The sequence below is a fragment of the Choristoneura fumiferana genome, chromosome 6, assembly GCF_025370935.1.
Source record: "Choristoneura fumiferana chromosome 6, NRCan_CFum_1, whole genome shotgun sequence".
Taxonomy (NCBI): domain Eukaryota; kingdom Metazoa; phylum Arthropoda; class Insecta; order Lepidoptera; family Tortricidae; genus Choristoneura; species Choristoneura fumiferana.
The window spans coordinates 9,394,635-9,412,092 of NC_133477.1; positions in this window are offsets into that span (position 1 = coordinate 9,394,635).

A 17,458-nucleotide genomic window follows, 5' to 3' on the forward strand; every position below is an offset into this window, starting at 1 on the left:
TTGTCGCAATACATGGACTGCTTAGATTATAATCATTCGTTGTGGCTTTGCGGTGATCGCTAACGGTTTAGTAAAACTCTGTACGTACTTGTTGCGGCGCTGGCTTTGCTGCCGCAGACTCATAAACAAAGATTCCCAGAACTGCTCCTGCAGTGCGCTTCTACTAGTCCAAGGTGCAAGTAATTTTAGCCAGTTTTTTTTTTCATGGATCCAAATGTTTAACGGACGAACTGATGATTTTGTTCGATTTTATGAAAGAATTTAGCTGTGTCCAAAAGGTGTCCATTAAGGTTCACTAAAACAGTGACACTTCGTCTCGACAGTGAGGATGACTGTGACAGTTTACACCAAAGAGGAAGGAGAGACAATAGAGAGAAGGAAGCTAAATGTCAAGCGTACCCGATTATTACTATTACTAGCTTTTGCCCGCGACTTCGTCCGCGTGGAATAGTAACTTTGGGAAGTATCTTATTTATTTAGGATACCTATTTTGCCAATAATAGCACATAGAAACTTCGGTTTACTGAAAATAATCTATTTTAAAACATTGCTATAAATATAAACTAATTTTTTATTGTTCTTCCATCCATACATCCATCCATCCATGTTCTTTGGTAAAACATAAATATTTTGCGGAAGCCACATTTTAGCAATATACGATGTGTATTCTACCCTGCCAACATAAAAGGACTATTTAATTTTTCATAGTGGACTCTTGACACCTTACGTCCTTTATTGTAAGTTAGGAAGGTAGGATTATAATTAAGACGGCATTTTTACTAAGCATAGCTACACATATTTCCGATAAATATACTTATAGTAATTTGTTCGGAATTTCTTAAGAACTTTCATCCTCATATTTTCAAGTAAATAGGTAAATAGGTCGAAATTTGAAAAGCGCCGGAACAAATGTTTTTTAAGGTTCCGTACCTCAAAAGGAAAAATGGAACCCTTATAGGATCACTTTGCTGTACGTCCGTCCGTCTGTCTGTCAAGACCCTTTATCTCGTAAACGCGCGGAGTATCGGTATCGATCGAGTAGAAATTGAAACCTTATATAAACTCAGGTCAATAGTCCCGAAAGCTATGAAAAAATCAAAGTTCTTAGTCAAGGCAATCAAAAGCTACAGTCATTATAAAGGTGTTTCCATGTAAATCGCCTTAACAGAAAACGTAATAGGGTACTTCCGGCTGTCCTGAAAACCTGGAATTTTGCATAAAGGTAGCACAATAAATAGAAAAATCTGACAATTATGATTTTTCATGTCTGACTGTCTATGACAATAAGCCATCTAAAATGAACCCACATTGCGTACATTTTGCTTGAGCTTAGAAGGCTCTGCTAACACTGCATCATCCCCTCTGCCAACATCACCTCGCAGGTAAAATTTTCAAAAACGCTTGAACTAATATCTATTTATTTCTTATAAGTGCCCAAATGCCAAGTTTCATAAAGAACCATCGACTTATCTTCGACAATGACGATCTTCCGTATAAACTTTCATGCCCTATTTCACCCCCTCACAGGTCGATTTTTCAAAAAAACTCAAACAAATATCCATTTATTTCTTATTAAGTGCCTAAATGCCAAGTTTCATGGTTTTGACTTCGACAGCGACGAACTTCCACCATATAAACTTTCATCCCTATTTCAACCCCTTAAAACCTCTTTTTCGCGATAAAAGGTAGCCTATGTTCTTTCCCAAGGTCTATTCTATCTCTGTACCAAATTTCATCAAAATCGGTTCAGCGGTTTAGGCGTGAAAGCGTAACAGACAGACAGACAGACAGAGTTACTTTCGCATTTATAATATTATATAGTATGGAAGTATGGAAGTATGGAAGTATGGAAGTATGGATCATTTTGCCGAGACCACACCAAAGAAAAGAGAAGTGTAGCTCGTCCTACATGCAGATCGATCGGTGGTCTGGGTTCAGCAAATGTACTTTTGGTTCAAAACATGCTTGTCGGAGTCCGGTATAAACACAGGCAGAGTTTTTTACTAGATTTAATTCGAATCGAAGCTCAAATATTCGATGCATTGCAAAACAAGAATGACACTTTACCGGCACTGTCAAAGCGAAGTGCTACATGTCAGATTGCGGTCCAAATCACATTCCGTAGTATAATCCACGCGTAAATAATGAATAACTTTAAATAATGCTATTACACACAGCATAAGGTAAATAGTTTAATAAGGTTATGGCAATCAACGCGGTCTTCCACAATAGATCGGGTTCGGGGCCGCATCACCACTATCACCAGGGACCAGTTCACTGGCGCTCGAAAGAATATAAACGCCATCTAGGTATTACGTTCTACAACGTAACGAAGGCTAGTAAACTCATAGAGATACCTAAAAAGAGCTGAACATTATTTCCACCGTGCTACATAGCGCAATGTCACCACCCGTTTTAGTTTTAATACATCTGACGACATCTAGTTCCATTTTTCGTACTAAGCAACGAGGATTACTTTTGTATGGAGAATGCAGGTCTATGCCTGAAAATTAGCATAGCTATTTTTTATCAAAATTCGACCATAGTTATAATGCTTTAAACGTTTATTTTTCCATGTTGTACAGATATATATTTGATATGTTGACTGCTCAGATACCAGTATTTTTATAGGTATTTGTGACACGTTGAGCGCTCACAAAGTAAATACTACCATGACAGTCAACAACTTTTTGACAATTTAAACGTTTAAGTACCAATAAGGGACTCCTAAAGTGCATCATCAACTTTCACACATTACTATAAAGAATATCGGTGCAGCTTGAAGTCTCGAGTATATTTTAAGATCTGGAAAATTTAAATAATATCTAAGTATCAACATCGTTTAACCAGTGTACAGCAAGTGTTGTCAGCCTCATTTTTTTTAATTTGCCGCGGTTTGTCTGGAACAGCTTTCGTTGGCCAGTCTATAGCTCAACTTTATAGAAAAGTTTGAAAAATTTACACTGTTAGTAAGTTACATGTGATGGTAATAAAAACAACGTGTTAATAAAAGTAAGCATAATATAATTTTCCAAGACAGTAGACAGTCGTGAAACATTATTTAAATGTAAATAGGCTTTAACCTTTGATTTCTAGAAAGTAGCTCAATACCACCAAGTGCAAGTAGCCGTCCACAACGAGCATCGGAACTGCAGGAAAGAAAAACCTATATTATTTTAATAATTGAAAAAACATAAATGACACTTAACACATTATTGTGCTGTACACAATATTCAACTATTACTATACATATGTATACCTACACCATTTTAGAGTTCCGTAGCCAAAATGGCAAAAACGGAAGGAACCCTTTATTATCTCGACATGTCCGTGTGTCTGTCTGTCCGTCCGTCCGCGGCTTTGCTCAGAGACTCTAGTGCTCGAAAGCCGTTATGTAAACAAATTGTATGCCTGGAATTTTACAGGTTGCAGCCCAAATCTAAACGGTAGATACTTAGAAAATAGCAAAACAATAGTTTTAAACTATTTGAAATACAAAAGTGACATTGAGGATTTTACTTCGTTCAAATTAGTTTTGCATTGCTGCTAGAGCTAATACAGCTAGAGTTTAAGTTAGGTACCTTTTCAGGTAGTACTGCAATGGCTTAGCGCTGGCTTAAGATGATTTGTAGTGGACACTCGAACAAATTGAACCTTTGTGCTACAAATGTCATGTTGATATCTCATACTTTAGTCAAGGAAATCATAGTGAAATTGATTAATAAAAGGTTCCATCCTGGGTTATAATTCAATTTGTTTGCCCGTACTTTGTACTTTTCTCGTATATTTTTTCATAATGTAACCAACGCTTATAAAAGCTTGGTAACAATACTATGTATCTATATATTAGGTTCCTATATAATATAACAATATATTTACTTGCGTTGTTGACGAATTAAAAAATTCGAACATCATAAAGAACTTAAATTTATTACATCGCCTACAAGTGTTCTAAGAGGTCCTAGAATTTTGTTTTCAAGTGTCAACGATTTATGCGTTCGAGTGCGTGAGACCGGCCGTGTTAATTTTTGCTCAAGTAGACTAATAAAGTTATAGATTTATGGGAGTTTGTGGAACGTTCTCGAAATTCGAATGCATGGTTTTTTTATTATAGGTTTGATAGAAGGGATAGGGCAAGGAGAGCTTTGTTATGGAAGGAGGTTTGAAAGTTAGTGAATTTCGGGACGCGAGACGCTACGGTGTTCTTACTTACAGATGTGTTAAAATTAATTCATAGTATAAAAGTTAGTGTGTTTGTTTATTCGCTTAATAAAATAAAATAAAATATTATACGAGAGCGAATCCCGATTTCGATCGTATGAATACGTGGACTTATAATCAAACTGTGTATAGTGTAGTGTTTAGTATTAAGTGTGGTTTGTGGACTAGACTCTTTGTTCGTGAGGCAGGTCGAGATATCTCGATCTCGCAGTAGCGGAGACTCGACGTTAATCGGGACGATAATATTATCGGCAGCTAAGTTTTAGACATAATTTTTGAGACAATTATTATTAGTGTTATAAACTGAAATCTGAGTTGACTATTTTTTCTATTACACTTCTAGGTATTTTATTGAAACTATTGAAATCTAAAATTAACTAATTACTCTCTTGTAACAAAATTTAATTAATTATAACGGATAGTTTAATTTACTTAATTGATTAAGGTACTTTTGTTATACAAATAGTAGGGGCGAGCCATTGAATAGTAGTTCTAAGTTTGTAGTTATATTTTTAGTAGTATTTTCTGAATGGTTAAGATATAATTATAGTTACTTAGGGGCGGACGGATGATTATTTCATAATTCCTTCAGTACAGTTTTTCTAAGGTTTTAGGCATAGTTTTATTTGGTTAGTTTAATTTAGTTATTCGTTTGGTTGCTTTTGTTTTCGGCGTGTTTGACTCAGTCATAAGCAGAGCTTCGTTTCATACTATTATTATTATTGTGTATGATTGAGTGCATATTAGTGAATATATAAATTTGCTTTTAATTTTAAGGTGTCACTGTGATTTCGTTGGAGTAAAGGGAAGAGTGTATTTCATCTAACTCACTACTCTGCGTCACTCACTCAACCTGACATTTCATCGAATTACTGTGTCACACGTAGCGTTGCTTGTTTGATTCTAGTCTGTGTCAATCTAGAGAATTTAGTAGGATATTACTGTTACACTTCACACACATTCTGTTACACTGCACAACATTACACGTGAAATTATTCAATTTCACAACACACACTAGGTACACACCGCGTTTTTATTCATTCAAAATACACACACTAGTGAACACACCTGCTAGAAGGTTATTTGGCTGAGATTAGCTCCTGGATAAACCGGACAGCAATACGTCACACACTAGAACTCTTTGAGTTCTTCACACACACTAGGTACACACACAAGCCCTGAGCCATTTGGGTGTTTATGATTTTTGCTAGTGACTCTGAGGTGCGTCGTCTCGGCCTTTCGACCCTTGACCGTCAGCGTCTTGTGTGAAGACTGGTTAGAGCTGTATCCTTTACTGGAGTTCACAGAATGGTAGATATTATATTCATTTAAATGGTATTCAGACTACCTTGTATAACTCTTCAACACTCTCTAGTCCTTTGACACAGACATCCGCGGCTGCTTTCGTAATAGGGAAGCGTAATTGCAAGCGTAAAATTAGTAAGCGTAATTTGCATGATTTGCGTGTTTTTAATGTGTGAATGAACGATTGAAATTGTATGAAAGGTAGATATATTTTGGGTTGGGTCATACCCCATCCAGAATGAGCGTTAAATTGTGTAAGTTTGGCTACAACGTAGCCTATTTAATTTAAATACACAAATTTGCGTTCATTGAAAGGCCTTTTTGAGGTAGGGGATCTTTCGGTTAGGGCCAAAAAATTATCAGAGAGCGTAAGAGTATATTTTGATTTGGAGGCGATCGGCGGAACTACAATTGGAACAGTGATTATTTTTATATTTAACGAGTTGTTCTATTTATTTATTTTTATTAACACAACGTAAAAGAGGGTCCCATTTTGAGAACTAGACGATCACGTTAATTTCGGCCAATTATTGAGTTGTTAGATAGTTTTAATTACGTGCGTTATTTACTCCAGTGCTTTTATTCATTTCTAATAAGGCCTGGGTAATAATGTTACTGTAACTTATAATATCTTTGACCTTGACTGTACATCGCAAGCAAAACTTTCATAATATTTATTATCAACTTCATTTTACCTCCGTGCAATGCAAAATACATTTTAAAAAACATATCCCGATTTCAAACGTTGGCTGTACTGAAGCGAGCGGCTATCTCAATATCGGGGATTGTGAGCAAACACTGGTTTAGCAGCACTAACTAGATATTGGCTAGCCCGATATAGCGTGGAGGATTATGCGGAACTACACGGAGTGCCCTGGATGTAAAATAGCAGGCAAGAATAACGAGATTTTTCCTCAGCCCACAGTAGCGTTCTGCTGCAAAGGCCTCCACTGCTATGTATATATCACTCGTAACTGTCAATTTCTTTGATATGGTAGTTACTGTTTGGACTGCCTCTGCTTAAATAGTCCATCCAACAGAACCCAATCAGTGCCAAATAAATTATAAGCGGCTATATTATGACCATGACTTTGCCCCCATGGTCGAATTCCCTGTCTCGTCGGAATTCCGACAACTACGTTCTTATACCTTATCTACACCGTGAAGGGAATGTCCAGTCACCAGCACCAATATCTGATACAACAAGCGTGCATAAATATCTGATACGACTCTATTTCTAGGGCCGGAAGGACGTGTCAGATATTTTTGCACGCTCCGCTGTGGCAGATATTAATGCTGGTGACTGTCCAAGGGATTATGCAGTCGGGATTTTTCTTTTTAAATTTGTATAAGTTAAATATCGCGAGAAGCTTTGGTAAATAATGATGATTTCTCTTGTCCAGGTGAGCGGTTAGTTCCAATGGAATGCCGAAAAAGTTTCTCGATGGGGGCTACGGCATAGATGTCGCTAGCGTCGCTGCTTAAGTGACTAAGTAAGAAACACAAGCTGAGATATGAGGTGCATAGGGAAATTCGTGTCGGTACCGTTGACCATCAGTGGTGTAGCGGTATAGCACGCGGTACGGATTACCGAGGACCTGGGTTCGATTCCCAGTGATGGTATTATTTTTCTGTTTTTTCTGTGCATCTATATTTCAGTTTGTATTTTCAATTTCGGTTTTACGGGATGACCGTAAAAGTAAAAATTTGGAATTGAAATAAAAAAATACAAAAAGATTCCAAAAAACCAATCTTAAATAATGATTCATCATAATATAAAAAATAGTTACTGGTTTACATGCGATGAGCTGGATAGACGTCTATCACATATTATTCCAATAATTTATATTTTGTTTATCATTATTTCTAGCCAATATTACTATATGCCCCACTGCTCAGCACAACCCTCTTTTTAGAATAAGAGAACTATGGCTCCCAATGAGCCCGGTGCAGTTTTTACGTCACTTATTCAATAAAATTTCATTCGTTTAATTCGGACAAAATACATTTTAGGTTATTAACAATTACTTATGAGCTAGTTTTAGTATCGTAAAAACACAGTAAATAAAAATTAGTTGTATCCATTTTCGCAGTAGTAGAGAGTCCCACGGTCCGAGAACACGCTTAGCGATTTTCACAGAAGTTAATTTAACATTAAACAAAAAAAATGTACAAAATATTCTACGCTAAATAAAAACTTAAATCTAATTTTCCATTTTTTCTTATTCCTTGTAGCATGCAAGTTCCTATGACGTGCTGACTCGCTGGTATCGCAGAAGCCAGGAACAATATTTTAGCGGTTTAAAAGTATAAAGCGGAACGCTCGCTACGCAGAGCGATTGCGTTAGGAAAGCTGAAAGCGTCTACGGTTTAAGAATTAAGAATTGTCTTTTATTTTTTTCCCCATATGATTTGAATATTGAATTGTAGTTTTCATTATTATAATTTTAAGCTCATCTTCGTCGATTCTTAATTGAATACATAATTTATTTAGTCTACCTACATGTATCTAAATAATTGTCTTAGTATTTGTTTCTTTGCTTTTGTACAATAAAATAATTTCATGCATATAAGTATTTATTTATTTTGATAGTGGCTGGAATTTTAATTCAAAAAAAATATTGGAATTTCAGAAATGTCTAATCCAGTCATCGCTGTTCATAAATTGGCGTAATTCATCTAAGAAACTTATTTTCTTTTACTTACGAAAGATAAATCGTCAACTTCTAAAAGTATTTTCATTGCTACGTTTAGACTTCGAAACCGCGCTATTTAAAAAAGGGTATCATAGATACATGTACAACATACATACATTTAAAATGCTCAAGCACTCTCTAACGAAGCGGGACGATTATGAATGTTAATATCAACTAATAATATAAAGAACGTCCACTATAAGAATACCCCTCTTCCTCCCTGTAATATTTTATTAAACAACTACCTTTCGGGGTCACTGACAGTACAGCAGTAGGTCTAATAAGCTGGCCGTCATTGAATCGAATGGTCATATTTTACATCACGAAGAAAACAATTGGTAAATATAAAAGAGTTAACTGATATTTCTTACGCCTCCGCTGCTCTGATTTATGTAACCATGATCGATGCAATTTATTTCAAGTTCTTTACGAATGCCGCTAGTTGAAATAATAAATTAAAATTACCTACATTATGTTTTTAAGAGTATATTTTTTTCTAATCCATAGTTCAACAAAAAAGAATCCAATCCACTGTCATGTTATTCTTTGAATTCGCTTATGTTTCTACTGAAAATTGATCCAAAATTAAAAAAAAATTGTTGAAGGTTGTTAAACTAGGTCCAGTTCCAAGGAATCTTTTTTTTCTTTGATAATTTTTATTTTGAAAACCCTACTAAAAGTTCAGCCTATAATTTAACAACTTCTTTCAAAGCTTTACTTATGTGTAAAGACGTAATTCTTAACGTAAATAGTATTCCCAGTATTTAGGTGTCCTACTTCACTTTAATGATTAATGTGGTTATTGGTTATAACAGTCTTATTAAGAGCCACTTGCTCGTTTGCCATACAGTCGAATAAAAAAAAAGTAATTAATCAACAGGTAAGTGCGTGAAACCTCACCTATTGTATTCTATTTTAGCAGACTATTAATATTTTGCAACTCCCGATCACCAATTAAAAACCATCGCGTATTAAATCTCGACACTATCTCACATCTTTTCAAGCAAGTTGCCACAGTATAAGTCCATAATTTCTTATTTTGTCACTATTGTTAAAAAGGGAAAATAAATTTAACACTTAAATACCGTATTTACTTTCTACGTGGTCAACTATTTCACAGTAAACGTGAGCTTAACTTGAATTTACGGCTCAATAAATAGTGCTTACGTACTAATAACTAGCAGGAGGGCATGACAGAACGAGATTATTTCTTCCAATATTCGCTTTAACACTCCCCTAGTCTCTCGAGACGCATAGTGTGACCAGAATACACGTATAGGTGCGATGTGTCAATGTATATGTCATGGAGGGAGCTCGTGACATCGGCCAACCGTCACGTTGGTCCAGAGGTCATGAGGGGACATAAAATAGCAGGGATTTTTCGTTGTCACCGTATCTGTCTGACATAAATTTAATCCAACTTGTAGGATCTATTTCAGCGAGATGCTTAAAGTCCGTCTTAAAAAAAGGCATTATTTTTACGGCGTGTTGGTTTTATTACTGTTGTATCGAAGGCTTGAAATGGTGCTTTGACATTTAAATGTTAACAAATAAAATACATATAGGAAATAAAACTCATGATTATTTTATTCATTTTTAGGGTGCCAACGGAACCCTATTACTGAGACTCCGCTGTCTGTCTGTCCGTCTGTCACAGGGCTCTATATCTTGAGCCGTAATAGCTAGGCACTTAAAATGTTCACAGATTATGTATTACTATGGTCGCTATAGCAAAAAATACTAAAAATAGAATTAAATACATATTTAAGGGGGGCTCCCATACAGCAAACGTGATTTATTTGCCGTTTTTTGCTCGATATTAATAACGGCAACAGGTAGACGCTTGAAATATTCACAGAATATTTAGTTGTATAATCAATTTAAAAATAAATAATTAAATAAAAATAAAATAAATATTTAAGGGGGGCTCTCATACAACAAACTTGTTTTTCTTTGCTAATGTCTAATTATGTTGGTACGGAACCCTTCTTGCGCGAGTCCGACTCGCACTTGGCCGGTATTTTAGTTTCATTTCATCATCATCAACCATAGTGTTGGACAAAGGATCTCCCCATATGCCTCCAGTTGCTTCAATTAAAAGCTGCCAGCATTTACCGTGGAACTCGCGGCTTTAACCAGATCATCCGTCCAACTCGTTGACGGAAGTTAAGCTGCGAGTTAAGTTTAATTTTAAAGAAGTTATTTATAACTAAGCAACTTTGTATGCATCGTGAGCGAAATTAGCATTTTACCGGTATAAAAAGTAGCCAATGGTATTGGACATTGTAGCTTTTTCAATGTGAAATGTTTCTTTTAATCGGTTGGATACAAACAATCACGCAAATCTCTACTAAGTCGCTACACCCCTGAAGACCACGAGCACTCTGTCAAATTACTGAGATCATGACAATTACTATGAGAAAGTTCTATGATGGGCCAGGAATCAATTGTTTGACAGTATGACACCTTTGTTTGAAGATGATTTTGTAAGTCGATCGCTACACTACGCTCACTCTTGACACAGTGGTCATGGTCGCCGTGAGGATCAGTAGCGTACACTCATAACGACTTTCTTGTGGAAATAATGTGATGGTTTCCCCTTGATCCTCGCACCGCAGAGCTGGAGTCCCGAGTTCTTAGGACATGGGGGCCTTTGCCCAGCAGTGGGACATCAATCCAGGCTAGATATGATAGTCCTCCATTTCAAATTTAACTGAAAACCAGAAAGCAGTTTGCTCAGAATCGAGAGTAGAGTTGATTACATTATGTTTTAGATTAGGTTGTATTTGTGTTTTTAAATCCCTTATTAATTTACCCAGTCTAAAAGTCACGCCTGCAACAGGCGCCAATTAAATATTTTGGCGAGGTTGCATACTATTCGGTAATTTAATACTGGCCGTTTTGCTGTCAATGCGCGATTTTCTTCTAAAACGTCAAAGAGCAACTGACAAATACAAATTATGAGTGTAGTTTTGAAATGAAGTAGAATTATTGACTTAGCAAAACAAATGAATATCTTTTAAATATATAGGTATTCAAAAATAAATTTAATCAACTGACTTAAAAAAATTTTTTGGGGTCCTGGTTAGCTTCATGAGCAATGTCCCGTTAAGATGGCGCTGTTATTCAATAGTTCCTTTTTTCAGGTTTTTTTTCGTAAATTATGAAGAATTATTTCACCAAAAACTAATGGCGGGAGTATCTAAGCGTAACCGATTTTTGACCCACACTCGAAATGAAATATTCCGCCAAAGCCGCAAACGAGGTGCTTTACTTTTGAACGTCAATTGCGGCCGTATACGGACACTAGGAGCTCACGCACACACTCAAATAGACAGCGGCCAGCTAGCGAAAGTCTATATGCGACACTTAGCTACCCGATCGGGGTTACTCCTTCGAAGTAATATTCACATTTTTTATTTATCGAGTCACGAAATTTTGTACCAACTGTACTTTACTCGAAAATTTACTACGACCTATAAAATCTATAAGTATTTTATTGATAATTAGAAGCAGGGTCTTGGATAACTGTGTTCGCATATTATAATCGAGCCAACGGCCTTTCAAGTGTTCATAATATGTGTGTGCGATAAATTGAGAAATTACCGAGATTCTGACCACGTTTCTTGTCTTGGTTGATGGGTCTTGCTATTATTCAGGTTATATTTATAGTTACTTTTCGTAGTTACTACCATGCTAAAGTGGTCATGTCGTCGGTTGAAAATCAGTAGCAAATCTACAGGACGAGTTTCTTGGGAAAATAGTGCGGAGGTTTGTCCTTACCTTCCACGCCGCAGAGCTGGAGTTTGGAATTCGTATTGGCAAATAAGAGCGCTGCCACCAGGGCTCTTAGTCACCTTGTACGACACGCACAGGAATGCACAGGCAATCAGTTTATCAAGGGCATCCGTAAGGCCAAAGTCCCTTAAGACACTGTTACACATGCTCTTTTAGTAGCAAGAAAGCATGCTACTATTGAGAAATGCTAGCTAGTAGCATGTGTGAACAGGACATGCTACTATCGAGCATGCTTATTAGTGGCAAGCTCGAGACGGGGAAGGGGGAAAGGTAATAAGCAAGTGTGAACGCGTTTGCTTCAGTCCAGTAACGAGCATGTGTAACAGTGCCTTTAGACATACCTAATATTTTATGAACAGTGGTTCGTGTAAGCTCTTTCTATCAAAAGAGGTAATAAAATCCATACAGAGTTTACTATCCTAATTATCATCATCATCATCACTCAATTTCTGTGGTAAGACTTTTGGTAGAGAATTAGTAATCATAAGCTGCTAATATCAATTATTAATAAGTTGCTAACCATGAAAAGAGTTGACGAAGAGTTTATCTAGGCTTCTGCATCTGGATTTCTCAGTTCGTATATATAATTACTAGCTTAATCCCGCGGCTTTGCTCCCGTTGAAGAAAAAAATCTACTCTGTAGTGTAGGTATTCGAATTAAAAAAAAACTTCTTGCACCTCTGCGATCCTCAAGGAATACGTTTGCCAAATCTCATGCATTTTTAGGCCATGTTTTGCCTTTATAGGTATAAATAAATACTTACGAAATACTTACATAACAGCAAAAGTTCACCCACTCGCCGATAACTTGCGCCGATCAAATTGCGGTAAAAAATTATCCCCGTGCTAATTTTGTACCTACTTATCTCTATAAATTGATTTTGTTAGGATATCATAACCGATGATTTGGCACAATCAGCAGAAGACTACGAGCAGTTCCAAAATCATCTACACTCCCTTTGTTACCTTCGAGTCGAAAACAGTTGTCGATTCGTATCATATAACTACCTATTGTAAGTATTATCTGCTAGGATTTTTTTCCGATCCAGCAGGCTTGTAGTCGTGTGTACTGGATTATTGGCAGTGTTTCCTTTGGATGTTCGTGCGATGGAACTATTGCGTTTTTTTGCATTAGTTCCTTTACAAGACTTGAAGGAAAAACTGCGTTTATTTTTTTGCCTTTGTTCCTTTCGCAGTAGCATCTTCAGTTCTTGCAAAGGTACAAAGGCGGAAAAATAACGCAGTTCTTTCTTCAAGGTCTTGTGAAGGAACTAGAACTACCGCAAATAATCCGTCGTACTTGCAGACTACGGGCACGTTCAGTTTAGCTGACACGTCATCATCGGAGACAGATGTTGCATCAAACCTAATTCGAAGCAGTCAAGCTCATAGGTAACTGAACAGTTTGGTACTTTGTCACAGCAAGCTACAGTGCTAAAATGAGCATTTCTAAAAAAGTTTGTACATTTGATTTGCGACTCCGATTTGGGTAAAAATTTGCAGGTAGATAGAGTGAATCGTTCACTCTGAGTTTATATAACATAGTCTCCCGAAATGTCCCAATTAATTTGTATGGAAAGTTCCTTTTTTGCTACCGCAAATCCATAGTTTTGGTAACAAAAAAGGAAATTTCCATACAAACCAATTGGGACATTTTGAGAGACTATGTTATTACGACTCAATATCGTTCACTCTACAAACCTGCAAATTTTTATCACAAATAGGAGTCGCAAATCAAATGTACAAACTTTATTTGGAAATGCTCAAATAGTTTTACATGTCCTCAAATACTAAGAGTAAAAAGGGAATGTCTTTACTTTGCTACTTTTTGATCGCTCTTTGCCTGTAGTATCTACGGCTAACTAGTCTGGTTGACCGGGCAGTGGGTATAATTAATTTGTAATTTTCCCGCTGGTACAGTAAATTCATATCCCAATTATCATGCCAATTATTATGCATTATAAATCAAGCAACTATTTTGGAAACAATATATTTTTTAGACACGAGTAATATTTACCTCGACGTTTCGGCAACATTACAGTGGCCGTGGTCACGGGTAGACTGAAGTGTGGGGTGACAAATAAAAATGACCAAGTGCGGGTAGTTCGAAGGACTCGCGCTGCTAGGCAGACTTGACACCCCACACTTCAGTCTACTCGTGACCACGGCCACTGTAATGTTGCCGAAACGTCGAGGTAAATATTACTCGTGTGTGTTAGCGTGATAAGTCCTGTGCGTGGTATTTTGATTAATTCCAGTTTCTTTTAATTATTTTGTTGCTCTATTCCTCTCATCTGTCTGTGCACGCGAGCAGGCTGCAATTACCAGGCCCATCACTGCCGTTCCGCCTGTGACAGTTGCAGTTCTACCATACAATCTTTTCTTTGGGGTAAGTAAAATGCAGTACGTCGCATTAGACAGCGTTTGAGAATAATTATCAGGATCAGGGGGTCAGGTCTGCTAGTGAACAACGTCGGCATTAGATTCAGCTAATACTTTGAGAACAAAAAAAAGGTATAAACTTTGTGATACAAGTTACATATGCCCGCTGTCCAGTCAATCAACAAGCCAACCGTACCACTAGCAATTAATTTTTTTTGAGCTTGACTGTTAGTCAGTATCTAGAACCTATAGTATTTAATTTTGCCCTAGGTTTCTCTGCTGTCAACCATGCGGCACAGTTAGATCTATGTGATACGTTCCTACATAATATAATAACATGCAGTACACGCCCTCCTCCACCTCCCTCCTCCTACATGAAATAATACATATATCACACAATACCTAATAATAGTTATATAGTAGGTATTTGTGACAGCTAGTCGAGCTTGTGTGACATATACTATACATACATAATAAAATATTGTTTTACATCGAAGAGAAAGAGAGCGGGCGTGTATGTAAACTTATTGTATAGATATTTCACATGGACGTAGTTGTGGGGCACGGTTCGTAGCGCAGAAGTAAAGTAAAAAATATTGTTGTCAATTTATAGGAGGTTCCGCAAATTAACAAGTTATCTGTCCCGAAGCAATGTGCAGCGTTCTTTTGACACGTCGCCATAGTAATGATAAGGTAATATAATATCCCCGTAGCAATTTTCATTGTTTATCTAAATGTGGTTCAAGAATAAAAATAATTATTATAATGTATGTAATAAAGTTTATTATTTTTTCGAAAGAACAACTCCATTATTTACATCACTGGTCATATGGCACATGTGCCTCATGGACGTACCAGTAAAGCCACGCATCAAGGGTCAAGGAACCTGATAACACCGAAACCACTCAATTATTCAAGTATTTATTTCGTTCATCTCTATCCACTCAAGACAAGATAGATATACAATCGAACCAATCAAAAATATCACATATTATTACACGTCTTTCTAGGTCAGAATAAAAGTATGTGAAATATATTTTTGAAGCATTATATTGTACTACACCTCGTTGTTTCGGGGGGTCAATAGTTTGAGCGGCCCATTTAGTGAACGGCATGTCATCGTCTACTAAAAGTACAATTAATATGATATTGGAAAATTGGAATGGTAGGTGTCCGTTATCTCACTCCATATCTCGGTAATGCTGTATGCGGCATCCTATTAACGCCATAGCCCACTCCATGTGAATTACTGTCCGGATCTGGCAACTGTAGAGGCCTGTCCGCTAGCACATCCTTATAGTGTATTAGGGGATAGACCTCCAAAATTCTGCTCATCTCATCTATATTTGATATGTTGGCTGTGGTCCCATGCCTTTCAAATGACCGGGTCCAGATGGGTTCGTGATCGAAAATCTGAACCAGCTATTACAATAATAAGTAACGACCTTTATTTCGGACAATATGGCCCAAGATTTTACGATGTAAACATTTCAGTCAAGCATATTGAGTGATTTTGAAAATTGACAAATTTGAAATTTGGGACACTAGATTAGATGAAAATTAATGTACAGCCAATATGACAGTTTTGACCAACCTAACTTCTATACTTACTTAGTGTCTATAATATAATGCAAACTCAAAATCAAACATTATTATGATGCCACTATAATAAAAGCAGTGACGCGAAAGATACAATTTGTAAGCGGAGATCTTATAAAACTAGCTACTAGCCGCGTGCACCTACCATGCAATAGTCCTAAATACAAAAGTCAAGGTACCAGAAGCTTAAAAATATATAATTTGTAATAATAGTTACACATAATTAAAAAAAGTAAGCTCACAATAAAAAAATATCAATATATGAACTTATACAATTCTTCTGATTTTGGTTCTTGATTCTGGGTATCTGTATGCGAGATTGTCATTTTACACGAGTTTCCTTTTCTTCTGTAAGGCAACCTGACAGTTCAGTAGCAATGACACTCTAAAAAGAACGTCATACTACCTACTACAGTTATCGCGGCCGGCTCAGTCAAGAATGTCTCTAAAGCTAGACATGAGCAAAGTCTAAACATGAGTGATATTATTATCGATATCGATAGTCAATATTTAGTCATCCTGTGACATAGAGCATAACACTAACTCGTTTTACTCGTTCTACTATTTTTCTACTACAATGTTTCACGCAGAAGAAGATTAAAACTATCGCGAAAAGACTTGTGCTAGCACGTTACTAGTGACAATTATAAGTTAATAAGATTTGAAGTAAATATCGATCCACGCAATCTCCAGGGTGAGACAGCTTCGAAGTTGAGTGTCATACTTCCTGGCGGTGACATGGTGTCGCATGGAATTCACTGACATCAAAAAATGTAGGCACATGAAAAATTTTTTTAACAAAAAATGGAACCGACTATAAAAAAAACAAAAAAAAACTACTAATTTGAAGTACTTTCTGGCGGGCGCTATCTTTTTCACTATGAAGCAGTCGACTTTTCTAATTTCTTGTAAATCAGAAAAAATGTACGCAATTGTACGCTATAGTTAAAAAAAAAACGAACATTCAGGTTCTAAAGCGTTTATACAAGGTGCCCATTGGGAATTTGGGATTCCGACAGATTGGGATTCCGATTTTTTTCTCATAAAAAATTCGACTGCTTCATAGTAAAATAGATAGCGCCCGCCAGAAAGTATCTTTATTACTACCGGTGTACTACTATTACGGGTAGGACTATTATTAGTAGTGATTAGTAGTACTGTTATTACGGGTAGTAATTTTTTTGAAACTAGCGCACAAATTCGTAAATTCTTCGTACATTTTTTTGATGTGAGTTTGAATTCCATGTGACAATATGTCACCGCCAGGAAGTAAGACACGAAGTTGATTAAGATATAAACTTGTGTGGTACATACTATGAAATTAAATTTATATTTCTTCATAACTTAAACGTAACCGGCGATTTTATGATTTTTCTACTCTTCGTGCCATAAGAGCTATCTGCAAACTAAAATTCAAGTTTCTAAGAACTAGAAGTATCCTTATAGATTCCTCGGTT